Source organism: Dendroctonus ponderosae, unplaced genomic scaffold, assembly GCF_020466585.1.
Source record: "Dendroctonus ponderosae isolate FM_Combo_2020 unplaced genomic scaffold, Dpon_F_20191213v2 Dpon_F_20191213_5, whole genome shotgun sequence".
Lineage (NCBI taxonomy): Eukaryota > Metazoa > Arthropoda > Insecta > Coleoptera > Curculionidae > Dendroctonus > Dendroctonus ponderosae.
The window spans coordinates 2643886-2663872 of NW_026018715.1; the positions used below are offsets into that span (position 1 = coordinate 2643886).

A 19987-nucleotide genomic window follows, 5' to 3' on the forward strand; every position below is an offset into this window, starting at 1 on the left:
GTGTTTGGAGTCTTTCAGTCGCTTTTTCAGTAGTTTTGTCGTGTACAACAAGTGCCGTGTCGTCAGCGTATTGTAATATGTATGCCGTTCTGTCGGTTTGATTTTTGTCTGGTAAATTGTAATTGTATATGTCATGGCAGTATATACTGTAGAGAATGGGTGAGAGAGGGGATCCTTGAGGGGCCCTTGTTCAGGGGAAAAAGAAAAGGAGAGTGTGTTGTCAATTCGTACTTGTAGTTGTCTGTTTTCTAATAAGTTCTTTATGGTATGTAGTAGATATGGTGGTGTGTGGAGTTTGTATAGTTTGTATAGTAAGCCCCTATGCCAGACACTATCAAAAGCCTTGTTGATGTCCATGAGTAGACATGCCGACTTTCCGTCAATTAGGTGAGTTGTTTGTATATTGTTGGTCAAAATAAATAACGGATGAATAGTCGAGTGATATTGTTTAAAGCCAAATTGGTAGGTTGGTATATGTTTTCCGATCAGTTCTTCAAGTCTCTGCTTTACTATGTGTTCCAAAACTTTGCTCAGCACCGGGAGTAACGTAATAGGTCTGTAGTTTTCCATTTGTGTATTGTCTCGTCCATTTTTAGGTATAGGAATTACTACACCACTTTTCCATGTTTTCGGATTTTTGTTATTTTTGTTATTCCGTTTTCGTCAATTGTGCCAGTAGTGTTAGTTTTCTTGTATTGTGCTAATTTCTTGATTTTTGCCAATATGTTTTGCCCTTGTCTTTTTCTATTTCCTTACATGTTTCTAACCATTTGTCTTGTGGGTATTGTTGAATCAGAGTTTTAATGTTCCTGTTGAGTTGGTTCAGTGTCTTTTTTAGGTCGTTATTTTGGGTGTAAGTATATAGTCTGTAACGTTCTCTCTTATGTTTGATGAGTCTCAGTATAAATTTGGGTAGGGTGTGTCGGTAGAAATTTTTTTAAATTTTAGGGGTGACTTTTCTTATCGCTAGTGAAAGTTGTTGTTGTATGGTTTTAATTGAGATGGTCTGTACTTGCGATTGTATGTAGTTATGTATGTGTTGTCTCACTTTGTCTATGTCAGTCTTAGTTAAGTTGAGCTTTTTCTCTTGATTCGGTGTGCTGAGGGTAGGTTGCGTTAGTGTTAAGTCTAAGCCAAAAGTTATTGCAATGTGATCTGATCCCAGTTCATTTGTCAGTTGGATATTGTTAATATAGTTGGTTAAGTTGGTTGTGTGAAGCAATAACAAAATTAGTTATTTTTATTCCTTTTCATAAGAATTAATTTGTTTTGTTTTCAAAAACCTTATACTGGTAATTTTACAGGAATTTACAAAAAACGATCTTTTTAATTCCTATCTCCTACGGATCTTCAAAACCATGGACATCTTCACGCTCTTCAATTTCAATGTTCCGATTCGTTGCTGGCTTTTCGTCGACAGTCTCTATGAATCACTTACTTGAAATTCAATTAGTTGGCTATGAAAACAGTTTTCATGACAATTATTTCGTAAATTTAGAAATTTTAAGCTTTGTTTTCGGTCCACCTCTTTATTTATCACACTCGCTTGGACAGCAGCAACTTGTAATTTTTAATAATGTTTTCGGAATTACGCCTGAACAGTCGCTATAAACCGAAATAATCACTAAAATCGAAGATAATTGAAAGTATTTAAAAAATCATGATTTAGCAAGAGTTTTTTTTCAGTTTTTCGCAGTTTTATGTGGTTTTACGATAAACAAACAAACCAGTTACATAGACGATTTTTAAGTAGACATGCAAAGACAACCAAAATTGCCGCTTATAGACCTTCGAAGTTCAAAAAAATATAAAGACAATTTTTCGTAGAAGATAAGAATATTTTTTTCGCGAAATATGCATAACTTGAAGTATAGTCGTCTTCTGAACTGCAAATAAATCATGCGTATGGAACACGAAAAAGCCATACTTTTGCAAACTTTGATGTAGATTAATTTAATTAAACGCAAAAAAAATAAATTATGGAAAATCGTTTTTCGCCAGTTTGACGGTTCAACTTCGTGGAACTTCTATATTGAACTTGTTCCGCTAGGAGATCACGTTACTCTGCAAATCCGTGAAAGGAGCTTCAAAGTAAGGTACAGTTTGAGAAATGATTGTTATTATTTGCAAAGGTTATCTACCTGTAACTATCTATTGATGACAAAAGCAGCATTGCCTCTTTGACATTTCATCAAATAATTGTAGAAGAGAACTTTTTTAATATTAAAAAATTTCGTAGGTTGAAGCAGAGATCGTATTTTTTTTCTTTTCGAATGCTTAAGTATTCCAATATGCTACCAATTAAACATGGGACAACTTCAAAATAATGTTTAAGAACAAAATTTAATTACAAACTTCTTTTTGGGTATTTCGCCTCAAAAATTTTTTTATTTTTAAAAAAGACAGAATTTCCTCACGTCTTTTATTACAGATTGATAAATAGTGCTCCCATTTCGCAATAAGAACGAATTAGTTATCAAAAAGTAATCAAGAACTATCACCTAGAGGGTATCCTGCGACACACTTAGGCTCAAGCTGTAAGAGAAAATTCCAATTAGTAGAGAAATTAATTTGAAAAATTACCTTGACGTTTCGATATCTATGTTCTGCTATCGTTATCAAAAGAACCTAAATGAACCTAAAAAAGAGTATGTTAATAAATTGTGTAACAATAGTAGGATAATACAATATATGAAAATCCGCTCTGATAATTCGTCTGATAATTCATACTCTTTTTAGGTTCATTTAGGTTCTTTTGATAACGATTGCGAAATGGGAGCACTATTTATCAATCTGTAATAAAAGACGTAAGGAAATTATGTCTTTTTTAAAGACAAAAAAAAATTTTGAGGCGAAATACCCAAAAAGAAGTTTGTGAAAAAATAAATCCGCCTCAACAATATAGAACTTATCAACAAAATTTAAATTCGATTTTTAACTGTTAATATGTTCTTATCTATTACCCCTTAAAAGGAATTAAGCCAACTGTGAATCATTCTGTATACAGGGTGAGTTTTTTAAAGTGTTACAGGGCTATATGTAGGGGGATATGTTTTAGCATATTTTTGACTATTCTACTCAAGCGCCCTCTTTGAGAGGTAAAGGCAACTTTGCAATTTTAAATGGAATGCTTTTTTATTCTGACATTTCATTTTACATGAAAAACTACGTATGTGCACACATTTTTGCGTGGTTAACTCATCTGGTTACACAATTGTCGATAAGTTAATTTTATTGAATTTCAATACAATTAAACATGTTTAAGTCAGTGGTTTTTTCAAATAGTCAAAAATTTCAAAATTCTCTAAAAAATAGAGTCATAAAGTGTTTGTAGGATGAAGACATGCATTTTGAACATCTCCTAAAACATATTTGATTACTATTAGTCGGGTCATAATTTAATAAATTTATTATTTTTATTTATGTTACACGTCATAATTCTGGAACTAAGGGATCAAATGACATAAAAATGTGTACACTTACATAGTTTCTTATGTTGATTTAAATTTCACAATCAAAAATATATCATTCCACTTAAAATTTCAATGCTGCCTTTACGTCTCCCAGAGGGCGCTTGAGTAGAATAATAACTCATATGTTAAAATATGTCCCCGTACCTATTTCTTTTTTTCCCAAAATTTTATAAATATATTTGGAACAGTTTCTGAGATATAGCCTTGTAACACTTTAAAAAACTTACCCTGTATAATTCCGTTTGTTAAATGGTCGTCGGTTTTTTCTCATTTCATTCGACATCTTCTCTTTATGTATTTCCTAGAAAACAACAAATGTTAACTTAATATGAATGCAGAAAGAACAGAAAGAAAACTCAGGCAGATAAGAAATTCATTAAATCCGAATGTTTACGAAATTTACATTTTATTTCAAAACAGACACCCGCTATTTGTTTTATTATGCACCGAATGAATGAGTCTTGCTGTTTTCCACAAATTAGTGAAATTTTAAATTTAGATAGTCAATTTGCACGGTAAATTTAGAGAATCCGACTGTATTAAGTTAATAGAGTATTCCATCTAACTAGAACACGCACCTTGAAAACGTTGAAGTTTACGTAAGCCAAGCGCATTCTGAAAACATAATCATTGACTCTGACGAATGACGCTGATGCTTCGATTCCAAACATTATTTTCATATTCAAAGAGTTAGATCATGCAACAAATCAGGTCCAATGCGAATATTTTATTTGTAACGTTACTGAGAACAGCAAAGTTAAACTAAAATATAATATTTGATTTCAAGGCCAAGTGAAGAAGTACTTTTGTTGAACAGGAATCCGAATATTGAACAGGAAATTCCCCCAGAAATTAGTGTTAGAAACAAAACGAAAAAGCAACCCTGCAAACCTCGATGAACCTTGATCAGACCTAAGAGACAAATATATTTTCTCTTCTCAACCTTGACTCATAGAAGAGAGAAGAATCATTCGCAATCACGAATAGAAAATTTTTGGTCAAATTTCTTAATGTATTCTTCTATACTATACCATATTGAATACTACTGAATGAATTGAATTATACTTTTAATTCCAATTCGAGTATTGTGATATATCCAATAGTAATGCTCAATTTCCCCGAGTTTCGTTAGTTGTTGCCAAGTCATTAGTAATAACGAAATTAACTGCAAATAATTTTGTTTATCTTTAACTAACATTTGGTGTTATTAGTTAAATGAAATCGTAAAGAATGGAATAAGAGGATTAGAGCTTGGACAATCATAGCAAATGTTCAAAATGCGTTACATTATTTGTAACGCAACGATTTAAGAATTGTTGTGTGACTAACCGTTGCTGCTTCAATTTCAGCTCTTAAAGTGCTGGCAATAGCATACTTAATACTTTATTTCTTGTAGTCAGCAATAGTAGAACGAGTTGGGGAAACCATTCCGTTCAGCCGACCTCACAAATGAAAAGCGAATAAAGCGAGATCCTGGAAAATATGCTATATTCTTCTACATGCTATTTTAAATTCTGAAGCAACCATCTCAAAATCAGTACTTCACTCGTCGCTTTTTTATTTCCTGCTTTTTTCCACAATTTTCACTTCAATGACTTTTTTTTTCATTCTTCGATTTAATTTATATTTTTGCTTGAAACCTAAAAATGCATAACTGTCCTCACAGCCGACAACCGTGCATATGAGATGGTTATTGTAGGAAGCTATACACCAATAATCATATTTAGCCCACGTGATTCTGCTTTATGTTGCAAACAATATAGATTTTTTGAATTCTAATGAACATATTATTTTACCTTACCTCAGGTGAAAATGTGTATCCAAAACTGGATTAAAATTTTAATTCATACTTTCAGTCGCACCTCTATGGGTCCAGTTAATTCATGCTTTATAGTATTTCGCCGTTTTGCGACAGGTTTCTACTAAGAATTTTTCGTACTAAAACTACGTAAAAATACCTTGATTGAGTTTATCAAAATATTTGTCAGAATCAATGCTGATGGATTGTATGATTCAAGCAACCCATTCAATATTCAAAAGAAAGTGCCTTTCGGGGCATAGAAATCCACTTGTGATAAATTGGAACAGAAATAGATTTTGAAAAGAAAAAGGAATATGTTCCTTCAAAAATCTTACTATGCACATAAATATTGCCCATTTTCCCCGAGGTTTCACGAGCCGCACAAAACTGCAGGACGAAGGAATCTATATTTTTGATTATGCAACTGATGTTTGATCTCAATGAACGACAAGATTGAGAAAGCCAATACGTCCTTAAGTCATATTCAAATAAAAATAATAAAGCTGATGTTGCAGGAATGATAATCGATACTATTAAATAACATGTGGTGTTGAATATGGGCTCACTAGTGACACTATATTGTTACTACATTCCACATCTCGAACGGATACCGCTATACAAATTAGTCGACACCACGTGTTCCTTCCTATAGAAATTCTATATAATAGAAGATCCAGCTGTTAAGTCGAATATGTGGAAAATTAAATTGAATACACAGTTTTTAGATTGTAATTTTTCAATGTTCAATGTTCAATGTATTTGTCTCTCATTTTCTACGGAATTTCTATTTATAATAACATAATTTTTAAACAATATATGTAGGGTTTGTGTGCATCTCTAAAGAGTTTTCAAATGTATGATGGCGGTTTTGTTTATCGGAGCACAAAGATTTGCTCATACGTAAATTCCAATGTGCATGTGCTCTTTTTTTAAATGTCAATTAAATGCGATTTAAACCACATATTTGCAATATTGACAATTAGGTCCGTAACATTTGAAACTATTAACTGTAGGATTAGGCATAGTTCATCAAGTGTTTTCATGAACAAGGTTTACAATCGCCATTTTAATTTTCGACGTTGTTGAATGCAGCATATTAATTAACATATTGACTAAGAGCAATCGTAATCGGTACTTTACCGGTATTTCGGTAAATCGGTATTTTTACCATTTACTTCGACTTACTCATGGTTTTTAGGAATTAAATTTTGTTAAACCACATGACTAAGTTTACTTATTAGTAATCAGTTTACTCTAGTCAGTGTGCTTTGTGAACATTTAAACGTATATTGTCTCAGTAGTATGCAGCATTCCTAATACATGTAATTTATATTCAAGGGAGTTTCTGCTTTAACTATAATACCGCATTATGGCAGGTATTCATGTATATGTAGTATGTTCTAAATCGTGCATTTAATTGTCATCAATCCCAATCTATCCGTTAGGATTTAACTAAATGCAATAAATATCCTATTTAATTTTAACTATTATCATCTGCGTGCATTTTTAATAGCAATTTCGGTAATGGTTAAGAATTAGCAATATAATTGTCATCTCGACCATAACCGTCTTGGCCTAGTATAATGAGAAAGTAATTCCAATATTTCGTGTATAATGAGGCATTTTGCAAAAAGTTATCATAAATTTAAAGCTATTGGCAGCACGAAAATTCCAATTTTTTGATGTATCATTTCAATTTAGACGCAGTTTTTGAAGTGATAACTTTTTATGGGACGGTGAACAGATTTTTCTTGGTCACGGCGGCTTCCACTCCGGCTTCTTCGTGCCTGAGGCTTGGGACGCACATATGCACTTTGAATTCGACATTTTTCTCTTAGTGCGGGTGCATCTGTAGCTCTGATAAACTTTTCAAATACACATTGCGTTTTTAAACTGACAGTAATTTTGATATATTAATTATTGAGTGTGATATTATTGTGTTTGAGTCAATAAATTAACAAAGGATAAGCTGCAGATACTGCAAATACTAAGTAAGGGTGCTCATGTACTAGATGCCGGTTCGAGTTGCGCGTTCTTTTTAATTTCCAATTAAAGTACACACACAATTATACACAGTAAAGCAGTTCAAGTGCAAAAAAATGCGTATCGTCCATAAATTTGCTAAAAAATGTATTACAAACTTTTGAAAATCATGTTCAAACGACCGGGTATTTATCATTGCAAATGAGATTGTTCATTGCGGTGTACTTTTAAATATTGTTTTAAGAACTAACAATCGATGATTCGACACACAAAATGGTGCCTAGAATCCACTACAATAAAGTTTTTGAATAACTGTTGGACCTCTTTTAAATCGCCTAATTGATTGCGGACGCAAATTCGCATGAAGAAAAGACTAAATAAAATTAAATCGTATCGATAGAATCCCGGTACCGATCTCCTATGTCTGTAGTCCAGATGCTGATGTCCATTTGCATCGTATTTCACGATTCAAAGTTCTGATCATTTCATCGGAGACAATTGTTAAACCAATCGTTAAGCGAATATTCTCTAAATACGCTCAAGATTAAGTGCAAATCAAGTGTCACAACTACTATTAATAACTTTTAATGCAATAATACATATGTTCTATTATTTGTTATTGCGCATCAAAAGTGATTTGTTCCCTTCTTATGCCCTTTGGTTCCTTTATGATTAAACCTTCTCAATTGAGTTTAATGTTTTAGTCTAGGATTAGTTCAGTTAGAAATTTTTTTGAACATACGCGCGATCCTGCACATTATACATACACATAGTGTGTCAAGTGTATCCTGTCTCTATAGCTCTGCCTCGTTTTATCGTATATTTTAAAGAGATAGAACGTCTTCAAATCATCAAAAGTAATTGATTTTTTAGTCCTATTCTAACGTCTGCTACACAAAAGAAGTCACAAAAACATGCTACAAAGCGAAAAGTATTACCTGATGCTAAACGCCAAAAACGATTTCATGCTAAAAAAGAGCATTCAGTAATAGATCAACTCAAAGTAGCTTTTACCAACTGAACGTCAAAGATTATACTAAGCAAATAACAAATTACGACTAAAAAATACAGAAACTCAAGAAGAAGAGTTTACACAAACCCAATAAGAGCAATATGTACAACCTCTCGTTGAAGGATGTTAAATGTTTCAAATAAAAAAGATCTTTTACATTCAAAAGGAAATTGAATTACATTTTCCCTATTCCTCATCCATTTATAAATTATTAAACTAACAAGAATATTAAAATTATAAAATAAAATTATTATTGCCATCATGCGTTAAACAAGTTCAATATTTTATGGTTTCTATAAATATATGAAATTATCACTTTTGTCGAGCGTCCCGTGACGCACATAATTTTTTTTACAAAAGTACAACACCCGTCTGTGCGGGAAACCGAAACCAAGGCAAACGTACCTTTACAACTGCTCTGTTAATTGGTCAAAACTTTAATAGAGCTGTTTAATAATTTCCTTCAAATTAATATTTTGCGGCAGGTTTATTTAATACATATTAAGTAGTACTATGAATGAAAAATCTATGTATTTAAAATTCCAGATTCAATAAAAACATTTTTATGCAATGGACAAAAATCTGAGTCTTAGATCATTTAGTGTTTACTAGTTCCTGGCCGAAAATATAATGTAATGATAGCAAAACGAGATACATTTTTAGCAACTGCCTGAATCTCAATTTCAAAAATTTAGGAAAATGAGCCATGATTTTATTTGGAAGCTTTGGAGATACTTGTGGAACCTTGAGAATCAAGAGACATCAAATTTTTATATTTGTTTAAGGAGCTGCAAAAGCATGTTTAAGTTAGACCGATGCTTTCTGTCTTTTTATCTGCCGCTTTCAGTTGTAATAGTATCAATAATAATAATATCCCTATATTTTTGTTGCAGTAATATTGATAATTCCTGTACGTAACTACTAAAGTTTTTTATCAAATTTAATCAAACAAACTTTTAGTATAACCTTCTCCTTTTTCATTCAAAATGTTTTTTGTGTGGTTTTAAGATTTGAAGCTTTTAATAGAGAGTTTTTGGGCCCCTTAAAATCACGTTGACCTTAAAGCTAAAGGTTATTCTAATCATATGCAGTGTTAAAAAAATAAAGTGTTCATGCAAATGACGTTAACTGGGTTTTTTTAGTTTTTGATACCGCGTTTGTCGCACTCTTAATCAAATAAACCTGACTTAACTAAAACGGGATAAGAAAACAATAAAGTGAGGTTTATTTTATTAAGTGTGCTACAAACGCGGTATCAAAAACTAAAAAACGCACTTAACATTATTTGCCTGAACACCTTATTTTTTTAAAACTGCGCATTATTAAAATAATGTCTAGCGTTTAAGGCCAACGTAATTTTAAGGGGTCTGAAAACTCTCTAATAACATTGCGTTATACCTTAAGCTTAAATCAATGAACTTAACATAAAAAGCCAACAGGGCAAAAGGATAAAAAAAGGATCCATTTATTGGCAGAGTAATAAATTCGTTCGTTCGGATGAGTTCAAAGCAACTCAATGCGCCAAAATTGTATCTATCAATTACGGTCAGGCTTTGTAACAAATACCTTTATAAATGCGTAATGATTCTCTTTGTACAAGGTATATGTCCACAATTTATCACAAAACTAAATTTTGTACCATAGCATCACTTTAGAACAAACCTACTCAGTTTGAGCATGTACAAAAATTACTTGAGTGAATGTAATATTTTACAAATAATTTGTTGATTCGAAGTGCTACTTTCGCTCTTGAGCTATTATGTTGCGCCACTTCCACTTAATTCAAGAATTATCACTTCCCCATCATACTAGCCCAGCACCAAAACCAGAAGTGCATTTTTTAAGATTTGCCAATTTTAGATGCTCCAAACCAGGAAAAATAATTTTTAGATAGGAAACCGTTTTGTTTCAGAAGGTTTAGGTATAATTGTGTTATATTAAACGAGCATGGATTCAGGGGCAAACATTTTCAATAAATACACTGAAAATTTGTGAAAATCTTGGGAATATTACAGCCTATCCATTGGTTCGCATGTCCCAAAGAACAACCAAATAGATGCTTTGCTAACCGTAATTCATAGCGATGAAAACCAAAAACCTTGCTGAATCAAATACGAGCCGAGCCAATGTGCATGTATTACAACTCAACTAAAGGCGTTATGGATAATATTGACAAACTAGTCACGTATTAAAGTGCAAAAAAGGCTCTTCGCTGTCCACTTGTAATGTTTTCAATCTCATAGATTTAGCATCTGAAACTAAGTCATTGGATACTAAGCCATCACATAATCGTTGAAAATTCCTGCACGATCTTCAAAAACAATTAGCTATTCCAAGTTTTGAAGATCAATTCAGAAATAATAAAAGCTTGAAATACTTTATAGGGGATCTGGAACAGAATTGGTGTTAGGGCTCCCAATAATTATTGAACACCAACAGTCAACATATAGGCTGGTGCAAATAATTTTAATTAATAATGAAAAGGGGGAAGGCGCATGTGGAAAATGTTGATGTTTCAACTTTAAGGAAAAATAAAATTTAAACACCAAAACACTGGACATGGTGTAATAAGGATGTAGTTTAGCGGTTGAAAACGGTTCTTTAAGATTGACGACAATTGTTCGTGAAATTTAAGTGTCTTTTTTTAGAAAATGTATATTATTCAATAACTAGTCGTCTCCTGAACTGCGAAAGAACCGTGCTTAATAAATACCAGAAATAACATACTTTTAAAAGTTTCCAAGAGCATTCTCTACAACTCTGCTATTGAATGTTTTCCCCTAGGGCGTCGCGATTCAACCCAAATTGCAAAAAAAACGATTTCATCGCCTAAACTGCATGTCCTTTCACAATTTCCAGTGTATTCATGACTAAAATTTAATTTGTCTTCCAGTTGGAACCTCAACAACATTTTCCATCTGCCTTATAACTCTAGAAAAAAATCTGGCTTACAAAGGCAAACAAAAAAATCTGGTGGTCAATGAAAAGTAAAATTGTTTAGAAAAAACTTTGTAGCAAATAAATGGATTAATAATGAACTTAAAGTCAAGAAATATTTTAAATAAAATGGAAAACATAAAAAAACAAACTCAACTACCATGACGAGCATTTTTCAAGATGTGAAAAATTAAAATAAAGTTTGGATGTGCACTAAACTAACCTTTCAGCTGCATGAAAATATCGCCCGCTCAAAATTGCCAGCTTTGGTTTCAGCTTTTAATATAAATACTTCCGCTGCAAGTTGGGATCTGTTTATACGAGTAAATTAATAACTCACGTAAACGTTAATTTTGTGAAAGTTTTTAATTCTCTGTTGCGATACACGTACTTTGCTGCTTTATTATTTTGCATTTGAGGCGACTGCAAAGCTTTATCTAAAGTACGCTTTAAATACTCAACGTTCAAACAATGCGACTGGTTAAACGCACCAGCATCTCGAGAATCATAAGTGTTCTTTAAAGCTATTTTGAATTTCATATTTCGTTTGAAAATCACTTGAATGCAGAATGTGATCGGCATAGTGTGGACGAGTTTACACTTAATTTCAATCATGAACATCTTGCAGACACGAAAGCTATGTTACGTATAATTAAAGCACCAGCCTGCAATAAAACAGTTTTTCCCAAAAGATCTTCGTACATTTAAATAAAAACTAATTACTCTACGTAACGAAAATTAAATCTTAGGTAGGAACTTTAATTTCCAGCTCTCAGTATTTTATGAGCAACGTCTACAAAAATTCTTTACCAGAAGAGGTGTCCTATTTTGAGAAGCAGTTAAAATAAATTTGTTAATTTAATTGAATAGACCTTTAGAGAAAATGTGGGCATATTTATTTAAAATCTTTTAATATTAGACGCAGATAGGTTTTCTGACTGCCTCAATAATTTTAAATGCAGCACTTTTCAGAGTTGGAAATATTATTCGTCGACGTTCCAGACTTTGGTGGTTTACTTTCAGGGAGTTTACGCTCTCCATTTTTGTTCTATTAGAATCAGTAATAACTAATGTTATTATTTAAAATTTTTATTATTAAAATATTGATATTCAAAGCTGCAACGACGAATTTAGAACGGTGAATTAAAAAAGTTTTCAGGAAAGTTCATCTATCATTGAACCATTCTAAAAGAGCCCTAAGATATGATTTGCGGCTGAATGATCTGAATTAATTATTTGAATAGTGAATTTATAAGTTATAAGCCGATTGAAATAGCTTTGGGTATTTTTAACTGAGTTAAATTAATATTATGCTTATTGAAGTCTTACGCGGTATGATCGAATAACATGTTTTACTACACCACTAGATATATACAGGCTGAGTTAGGTATGGATTTTTTTGCGCTAGTTCTTCAACAATTAGCTATTGGCTTGCAAATGTTGTTCAGACTTTCCTCGTGAAATATGTTCGCAATGCGACTGTATAATTTTTAATCTTACCTAATACAACTTTAGAGCTTCTACGCCATATGTTGAGAATGAGCACATTTTTCTATAAAATATTTAATATTTAATATTGCTTTGAACTTCAGGACGTAGCGTAGTAGGAAGAAAAGCAGAATGTCTATTGATTCGGAGAACCTTTCGCCGACAGGCTCTATAAATAGGGCACGAGAGACATGCCATCAGTCGCGAATAGCAAGCGACAGGTATTTGGAAACCACGATTTTTGTAAATAGCATCGACTACCAGGAAACGCGAATATGTGCCGCAAAAGTTAATCACACTCTATCTATATAATGAAGAAGTGAGGGGTTTATGTATTCCAATCTACATGTTTACACGTTTCGTTTAAACTCCATTAAAATGCAATTAGTGGTTGTCGTGCACATAGCTGTTGCATCAATGGAAAGTGTATGCTTTTTGAACAATCAACGCCCAAAAAGCAAATCATCCACCGAATGTTAAATTAATTGTTTTCAACGGAATTATTTTATCACAGCCGACATATGCCAATGGGGGGTAGAATAACACAGACAACAGTTCTACTTGAAATCTTGAATCTCCGAGGGGTTCCGAGACTTCACACTGAGAACATACCCTATAAAAACAGGATTTTACTCCACACGTTACGTACGTGTATAATACGTTAACCTCTGTAGGCTTGGATCCTTAATTACACAGTGTTCCCAACTATGATGTACCGGTGCACAGTGCGTAAATTTAACGTTGTTGATTAAATCTACATTTAAAAACTGAAACGTTTCTTTCGTAATTTCAATTAACGATAATTCTTTAAACGGGTTTTAAAACAAAGCAGTAAATTGAATTTAGCGGCCTATTTTGAAGTAGCCCACTAAATCCAAACAGCCCATAACTTGGAAATGTTAAATTTAAAACGGCAGGATCTACGAGTATAATCATACCTATCTTTGCTAGATATGAATTAGGCATTTATTTGCAACTTACAAGGGTTGGGGAACGTTTGATCTGTCCCTGTCAAGAAAAATGAAGTTAAGTGCGTTTTAGATGGCCCAAGAAACATATTTCAGAAAGGTGTGGAGAAGTAGATTAACTTTGTCTAAAAACGTGAGTTTAGGTCACATGCATTTTTACATGAAGCAGAAATTAATTCCTTGAGCAAAGTAAAATACGAAACTAAGCAATTTTGAAGATACTGAAAAGAATACAAAACATTTGGGTGCAAATAATTGTAGTCACGGGAAATATGAATGCTGCAAACTGTACCGAGTGTCCGCCGATGTTAAAGAAACAATTCGTATAGAAATTAATTGACTAATTTTCATTATTTAACATCAACATTTCAACTATATGTGAAATAGGTATCGTGTTTTAGAATGAAGCCTAAATAGCTTAGAAATATACAGCGTGTTCCGTAAATATGTTAAAATATTTTAACATCGTGTTTTTCTAGTCATTTGAGAGCGGGTCTTCCTAAGAAATTTTTTAATTTGAGGTTTCGTTGTTGAGTTATTTCATTTACAAAATGGCGGAAAATATTAGTTTTTGTTGTTTTCCTTTAAATCGGTTAAACATAGAAACTTCAGTTTTGGTATACATAATATGCTAATTGAGGGCCATTTTTTGAAAGTGTTTCGTGGGTCAGTTTGATTTTATACAGGGAGAAATGTGGAACCTCTACTTTTGTTTTGATCAGATTTTTTTCTGTGCACTTAAATTTTTCTCGACATAACTTGTTTAATTACTACAAATAATTTACCAACTTTGTTATCTGTTATTATTTTTTCCTAAGACAACTAGTTTGCCCGCAAAAAAATAAAATTGTTTTCCTTGCCGTTATCAAAATGTGTAAGTAATTAAGTTAATCTTTTAAAATCTGATAACGTTTTCACATAACAATTTTGGTACGCATTATTAGTAGATTACTAACAACCTAAATTATGTTTCTAAATTATATATTTTGGTTCGAATTACAATTGTTATGTTTGAATAAATTTTACTTAAATAATAACATGGTAACAATATGCGCAACGATATAAACAAACAAAATTTAATTTAATAAGCATTCTAATGTTAACTTAGCAGCTGCTCAAATTGGTACCTTGACATTCTTGGCATAATCGCAGTTTTTTAATGAACATAAAATTGACAGACCGTAAAGTTTGCACTGAACTTCTTATTTGTTTAGAAATATTAAAATTACTTCCTGAAGTTCTTCGATTATATTCACTTCTGTTGAATTTACCGTATTTTTTAAATCGCCCCAGATGTAAAAATCAAGCGCGTTTAGATCGGGAGATATAGAAGACGAGTTTATAGGAGCTTCTTGAACTTTCCTAATCCAATAGATTGGAAAGTTTTGATCAAGCCGAAACAACTTAGTTTCTTTGCGGGCAAACTAGTGCCCTTAAGAAAGCACAATAAGAGATAAAAAACTTGTAGTAACTACAAAAATTATGCTGATAAAAGTTTAAGTGCACACAAAAAAGTTCTGAACAAAACAAAAGTAGGAGTTCCACATTTCTACTCTGTATAAAAGTAAACTGAACTACAAAACAATACCATAGAATGGCACTCAATTAGCTTGTAATGTGTATATTGTGTACCAAAATTTCATTTCCTATGTTTAACAATTTTAAAGAAAAACAACAAAAACTAATATTTTTTGGCATTTTGGAGATCAAATTTCTCAAAAATAAGACCTCAAATTAAAAAAATTCTCAAGAAGACCCCTCTCTTAAATGACTAGAAGAATACGCTGTTAAAATATTTTAACATATTTACGGAACACCCTGTATAATTTTAATTAAAGCGCCATTGTCAGTACAATTGTTATTAGAGCGGATCATCGCCTTCTGGATAATGTAAGGTATGTAGGAGGTGTAAAGGTATGTAGGAGTAATGGCCCCACGTAGCATAGTTAAATAATTTTCAAAAACGCTCAGTAGATCTTCTTCGGCAAATTATCGGCAATGAAATATTCCCACTGGCATCATTGCAAATGATTCTAACGCACTATCTTACGGATGATCTTCTCTGGAAATGTGTTTCTCGAGTAACATAAAGTTTTTCATTGGCGATATTTGGGCATTGTAGGCACGAAAGTGTAGGTAAATGGTTAACTACCCTAAAAGGTTGGCTCTTCGAACTGCGACGACTACCACCTGATAAGGCCCATGTCATAGTTCTAAAGGCCTTCTTAAGAGTAATCCGCATACAAATTTTCCGCAAATGTGAGATCCAAGTTAGCGAAACCCAGTTCGGATTCCGGAACGGGGTTGGCTCGCGGAAAGCCCTCTTCTCTCTTAACGTCTTAACACAAAGATGTAAAGTTATGAATATTGACGTATGCGCATTATTTATGGACTATCGCAAGTCATTGGCCTGCGTTAAACACGAAAAACGTATACAGATGTTAACATCTATAGGTATATATTGCTACACGACAAATTTCACAGGAACTAAGAAAAATTAAAACACTGAACGTTAATGAAAACTGTTTAATTAATGACATGAACTAACGATGATACAGTTATTAAAATTTTAAAAAGAGAAAAATGATTAAAAAAAGGTTTCACTTGAGCAGGTATTCTGGGCGGTCGTGTGCAAAGCCCGAAGCGTGAACACGTTGAGCGCCGCTAGCTTTCGCAGCTAATCTACAACGCTCAGCGGTGGTATGCTGCCAAAATATCTACTTAAAACCTGATTGACATCATTTACTTGTACAAAAAAAATAAGAAACACGTGATTTGGCGACCGCAAGTTACCATCTGCTAACTGTTTGATTTGCTATCTAATTCAAATACGTACGCTAATATAATGAATGTGAAATGCAATGAACGTAATATATAACCCAATAATATATAACAAGCGGTTCTATACTCGACCAAATATTAGAAGGTCGCGTTCCGAAATCGCCGACCCCTCGTGCTGTCGATTTCCGCTCCACGCTCCGGTCTCATCCAGACTGCCCGTCGCTATCCAGTTCACCAATCGTGTTATTAAAATCCCCAATCGGTAACCAGGAGGCCGCTGATGGCACTACCAGCTGAATCCGAGCAGCCTATATATACCTACATTTTCCAACGGGTTAGCAGACAGGTGGACCACTAGTTAAAATAAATTTTTAACAGTTACAAAATAATGGGGACATTCGTGTGATTGGTGACTTATATTGGAGGCAATCGGCCACAATCCGAACAAACGGAAAAACGTCAGAAAACGCCTCGATCATGCGAGGAGTGAGGCAGGGCTGCGTCGTTTCGCGGCTTCTTTTTAACATATACTCGGAGGCAATAGTGAATGGGAAGGTAACAATTAACTTGAGATACAGTCCAAGTGAATTACAGATAATGATCGCGAACTATATGGTCTTTTAATGAACATATCCAAAACAAAGACCATAGTCTTCTCCAAAACGCACAAAAGTATAACCTTAACCATAAAGAACAACGATTCAGAGCAGGTCTCTTAACCTAAATAACTGGGCAGCTCGGTAGATCAGATCCAAAATAGAACAGGCTAGGAAGGTCTTCGCTTGTATGAAGAAGCCCTTTACTTCATTGGAATTGAGCTTGAAGCTCAGGACACGTATGCGCCGTTGCTATGTGTTCTCTGTCCTTCTATACGGAAGTGAAAGTTCGACGCATTTGTGATGTATCGCTATCGATGCATGCTCAGAATTGCTTGGACACAGAATATAACCAATATAGAAGTTCTAAGACGTGTGCACAAAGAAAAGGAAGTACTGCAAACGATAAAGGAACGGAAAACACAGTATCTTGGACATATTATGAGGGGCCACCAATACGTCCTGATGCCGATGAGTCTGAAATGAATAATTTTGGCTTAATAGATCTCATACATATACGAAGTTTTTCGAATACTTTGGTAGATACCCTGTGTAAGGATTAAATTCAAGTGCATGCTGTGTTATTTATTTGCTGTATATATATATATATCTATATATATATATATTAGCTTGGCAGCCGAAAACGAACTTTAACACTTTCAAATATCTTTGATAACAGCTATTGAGAAATGTTTACTCGTAATGTAATGTCAGAATAATTATATCAGCCTTTGTAGTGAAATGTTTTATACAAGAACTACCCTGCCATTTATATGTCTGCTTAGAGTAGATAAGATTATTCCCCAATGTGGTAATAATAATAATAATTCTGAAGCTACTGGAATCAGCAAGTGAGTGCTTCCGAAGAGATGGATTTGTAAGTGTTTTGGTTAACTAAATTCAATTGTTGAGATGTTTTATTAGCTGAATTTAATTTAATAACGTTCGTACAAACTGAACTTCTCAGAAACTCAGATATCGCAATTTAAATCGACACACGTTTATTCATGTCTGCCGACAAGAGTTGAACTGTAGGCGATACCCACAAACAAGTTTTGAGCCTTTTTACCCTGTAGCTAGTTAACGGCCATTATTTATGCTTATATCTCCTACTGAAATAACACGACGCAATATATCAAACTTGCTCTGTGTTGCACCTTATCTACGCCCCTTGTTGAGCTATTAAATTATTCCTATACAGGCCATATCCCAAGACGAAATATCCTATAGCTTTGATAAATTGAACGCGTGCCTTATCCGCTGTTAACTGCCTTTGTGTCGTGTGTGCAAACAATAATTTTAAAGAAGTCTCATTTCCACCATAATAAATCGCCGGCTACTGTTTGTGTCAACCCACCACGGACACTTTATGTTCAACTTAAAGTATTTATTACGGTGCAGCTTCGCGTGAAAATATTTCTTTTTGCCAAATGAAGTCCAAACGAGTTTTCCCAGAGATCGTGTTTTAATTTTTAGTAGAAGCTATTATTACTTGCTTTCTAAAATTGAGTTTCAGTACGAATCAGCAAAAATTGGGGAATAATTATGGCAATGCGCTTTATGCCCGAACGTTATGCCTGACAATGTCCCAGAAATTATTCTGCGCGATTCCACCATTTGTTTAATGTTAAGAGTCCGGCAGTGTTAAGCGACTAACAAAATATGTACAACGCGGATCCGAAGTGAAAAGTCCGCAGAAAAAGGAATATCAGATTTACTAATGTAGTAATAACTTGGCAACAGAAAATGTAGGTTTAATTAGAAATATTTCGAATGACAATCAGTTTCATCCAAGGCTCTATTTAGGTCTCCTTTGAAAAGTTTCAATTTGTGCACTGTGAATACCCGAGCAACTGAAGTGCATGGATATTCTTGCCATTGGATAAAGATTTGGACAACTAAGATTAGCATCAGCTATCAAAGAATCACTGAATATTCGAAATCTTCAGTTGGAATTAAACTAGTTTTTACAACGGACACGTTTTATTTAAATTGTCATTGTTTCCATAAGTATTTCGACTAAATAATCCTATGACGACGAGAACGATAATAATCAATAATACTAACGCAACCACACGTTGACCATCGCGATATAGTAATTTCATTACCTGGTTTAATACATTGTGGGTGGCAATGAGTTAGTTGCTAAATTTGTGAGGTATTTAAATAATGAAATATTGCTAAACATGCCTGGGTCATACTTTACTGTTTTTGCAACATAAAGCGTTAAATTTAATCTTACAATTAGTTAAATTTTCAGCGTGAAGGTAAATGTGAAATTTAAATTAAGTTATAGCTTAAAGGGCATTAATTAGGCACACTTTGTTGGTTGATTTTTTAAACTGAAAACGTGACAAGGGATACTTTTTATGATACACATTTCATTATTCAATCAAAACACCAAAAGGTATTTCTAATTCTCTTGAAAAATTTTTGTACTCTAAGCATGGTGGCACTGTACGAAATGTTCATTGTTATAGAATTAAGTTATGGCGACTGTAAACTACGGAAACACTTTGAACTGAAACATGAAAAAGCACCGAAATAGTATTTGCCAAGAAATTTTCAAGGACGAAATTCGGAACTAAATGATAGAAATTTATTCCATGCGGGTTTTTTTTAGACGTAAGGAAATTGATTTCTTATTCTTACGTGCATCTCCTATCGGAAGTTTGTTTTGATCACAGCTATCATGACCTTATTGACTGGAGCTCTGAACAGTTGAACATTGCTGTGGTTAAACCAATCCCTCATGTTCTTGAGCCAAGATACACAGCGTCTGCCAATGATCCGATTTCCACTTATCTTTTCTTTTCTGGACTATCAGTTGGGGAAGTGTGTAGTTCTGTCCTCTCATTATATGACCCAGGTGTTGCAGCTTTCTTTTCTTCATGGTGTTTATGATTTCGCATTCTTTCTGCACCCGGTCCAGTACCACATATCGAATG

General features: G+C 33.4%; 1 protein-coding gene and 1 long non-coding RNA gene across 2 annotated transcripts in view; both read left to right on the forward strand.

Moving 5' to 3' along the window:
- Window positions 1-4550, forward strand: part of LOC125504616 — a 7112-nt gene extending 2562 nt beyond the window's left edge. The window contains exon 2 of the long non-coding RNA XR_007281598.1: window positions 4261-4550. This is a non-coding gene — a long non-coding RNA (uncharacterized LOC125504616). The remainder of the gene's footprint in view (window positions 1-4260) is intronic.
- Window positions 1-19987, forward strand: part of LOC109544355 (cAMP-specific 3',5'-cyclic phosphodiesterase) — a 796409-nt gene that overhangs the window by 80743 nt on the left and 695679 nt on the right. The window lies entirely within an intron of this gene.